Raw genomic sequence first — 3,168 nt, 5'->3', positions numbered from 1 at the left:
GGAGTGATGACTTGAGAGTTCTAGGGTATAGTGACGCTAGCTTTCAGACTGACAGGGATAATTTCCGCTCTCAGTCGGGCTGGGTCTTTACCCTAAATGGAGGGGCCATTACTTGGATAAGTTCCATGTAGGAGATAGTGACTGATTCCACTTGTGAATCAGAGTATATAGCAGCAAGCGAGGCAGCAAAGGAGGCTATATGGCTAAATAACTTCATCGGAGACCTTGGAGTTGTACCGGCTATAAAGGAGCCAATAGAGATTTTATGTGACAGCAATAGTGCGGTTGCCTTAGCCAAGGAACCAAGAGATCATAGGAGATCCTGACACATTGACACATTGGCATGATATGTTATATTTGATAGTGGTAGTAGGATGGGAATAGTCCCCAAGTTCGGTTGTTATGACCGAAGGGTAGTTCAGACACCCCAAATATGTCTGATAATATGTTTATGTTATGATATATGTGATAGTAGCAATAGCGGGTGGAATAGTCCCCGAGGGTCGGTTGTTAGGACTGACGGGCGGGTCAGCACCCCAAAATGGCCGCATGTGTAGGAGGCACCCCAAAATGGCTGTACGAGTAGGTCGGCACCCCAAAATTTTCGCACCGGGTAGGTCGGGCACCCCAGAATTGCCCGACAGTATGTATCTTATGTGATTGTATGGTATGTGGTATGATGGGGGAACTCACTAAGCTTCGTGCTTACAGTTTGTAGTTTTGGTTTCAGGTACCTGTTCAGCTAAGGGGAAGGAGCTGGCGTGGTAGCAGCACATCATACACACATTGTTTTCCGCACTATGAGTTATTCCGGGATTTGTACTCTGACATTATTATGTTTTTACGATTCGGTTTTCAGACACGAGAAATGTTTTTATGAAATGTTATGGTCGGTTGATATTATGTTATAAATATTTTGAAATCACTTAATCAAAAATGAAATTTTTGGACGTGAAAAATTGGGTCGTTGCAGATATCTGGGCCGCTCGATGATTTTTCTTTGACCAATGTATCGGGCCCGGTCAGAACTAAATTGATGTGTTCAGTTAAGTTCTATGTCAAACAAATCGGAAATTGGGAAACAAATGGTGGACAATAAGCAAGACCTTGTTCCATGTATTTGTCCGGTTGATATCTAGAACAGAGGATTATATGATCACTTATCTAAAATGGCGCTTTCTAGTTCAACAGAGTTTAAAGAGCTACGATTGCTGATTGGTTCCTGAAGTCATACTTGCAACTATAGTTATTAGACTTATCCAAGTGGGAGACTGTTGGATATAGTGTCCAAGTCCATAACTATATTTGGTATGTACTTGACCCGGCCCGGCATGGTCCATTTGGGTTGCACTTCACCCGAACAAGTTATGGATAATCTTTTGAGAATAGTATAAGTTATAATTTATTAATATATTATAATTTCTAACATATTAATATAAAATCATATTATATAATTAGTATTGATCTATAATTAATCTAGAATTAATTTAGAGATCATGAGTATGACTAATTAAATATGGGCTCTTGTATTTATATAGTGTGGGCTAATGCATATTTGAAATGGGATAGGTTTGCATGTAATGTCCATGGATACTTCATGGAGCTTTAACCCATGGATCTAATGGAAATGAAAAGACATGGGTATTAGGGTTTACATGGATGTAACCCTAATCCACCACACTATATAAAGGACGCTTTGGTTCTTGAAATCACACTAGTTGTTGTGAGTAAAGTAAGAGGGCCGATTTCAAGAAGGTTGTGACTATTCTCTCAAGGTTCCAAAGTTTGTGGTGATTTGTGATTTCCATTTGAGGCATCCACACTATTGGTGCTAGGCTCTAAAACTCCAAGCAATCAACTACAACTACAAGGTAAGTAATTCTACTAGCTTTATTTGATTCATGTTCCCCATGCCATGCTAGATAGGATAAGAACCTTGGAAAAATAATTATTTCCACGTATCTTAGTCAAACATAGATCCAAGGTTTCTAGGGTTGCATGTACACCATAGGAGTGTTAGAATGCTCAAAACCCATCAGAACGTACCTGAAACAACTGTGGGATCAACGACCGCTTCCTCCTGGCCTATTGCGAGCACCCTTCCTGTGTTGCCACTTATTTCTGTCTTAGGGCAGTTTCTCTTGTAGTGTCCGACTTCGCCACAACTATAACAAGCTTGACTGACACCTACTCCAGATGCCTGATTGGTTGGTTGGACTGGTGTCTTGCAAACTCGAGTTGTGTGCCCCTTTTTGCCACAGCTAGTGCATGACATTTCTTGGCACTATGCCTGATGGTGGTAGTTGCACTTGTTGCACAGAGGTAGTTTCCCAGCATAGCGACTGGGGTTTGTTGGAGTAATGGGGACTGTAGCAGGAGTAGTAGCAGCGTGCACTGCCACAGTTTTTTGTTTCTTTGAGGGCTCTTGTGAAGGTTGGCCTTTGTGCTGCTTCCAGAACTTTCCTTTCTCACCACTCACCTTTGCTGGTTTGGGAGCGGTTGTCACTTCATCGAGATCAACTCCATGAGCTATGAGGGTCTACGCAAGGCACTTGGCGCTATCAAAATTGATTGGCCTGGCAGCCAAGGCATTTCCTTGAGTTGGGGGCATCAATCTCCAAATGTATCTCTCTATCTTCTTGCTTTCCGGGGTGACCATTCCCGGACAAAGAAGAGGCAAGTCCTCAAACCTAGAAGTGTAGGCAGCAATGTCGGAACCCTTCATCTACTTCCAACATATGACCGACTGTGGATGGTTTGAATAACTTTATCATTCGGGAGAGTGACCTAGTTATTCTGGAAGTCAAAACATGCAAAGTGAAACACAAAATAATACTAGTCCTATATTGCCTCAACACTTTGAGCGTAAATAAAACACCTTTTATCTAAGCTCCATATTGATCACTCATTATTCATGTTTCGATTAATCAACTTAATACTTGAATTGAAACATTAGTGATGCCATGCTCCAAGCATGCATACTATGTTTCTCTAAACAATAGCTATGCCATACTCAAAGTATGCGCACTATGTTTATATATGGTCATCTCTTTGTGAAATGTATATCAATTGAACATAACTTCAATGATTCTCATTTCACAATCCCAATCCTTATTGTAAATGTAAGAATACCAAGTTCTTATCATTTACCATAATTTATGCAATGAT

Source organism: Lactuca serriola, chromosome 3, assembly GCF_051521515.1.
Source record: "Lactuca serriola cultivar US96UC23 chromosome 3, Lser_US96UC23_V15, whole genome shotgun sequence".
Lineage (NCBI taxonomy): Eukaryota > Viridiplantae > Streptophyta > Magnoliopsida > Asterales > Asteraceae > Lactuca > Lactuca serriola.
This window is presented reverse-complemented; position numbering follows the sequence as displayed.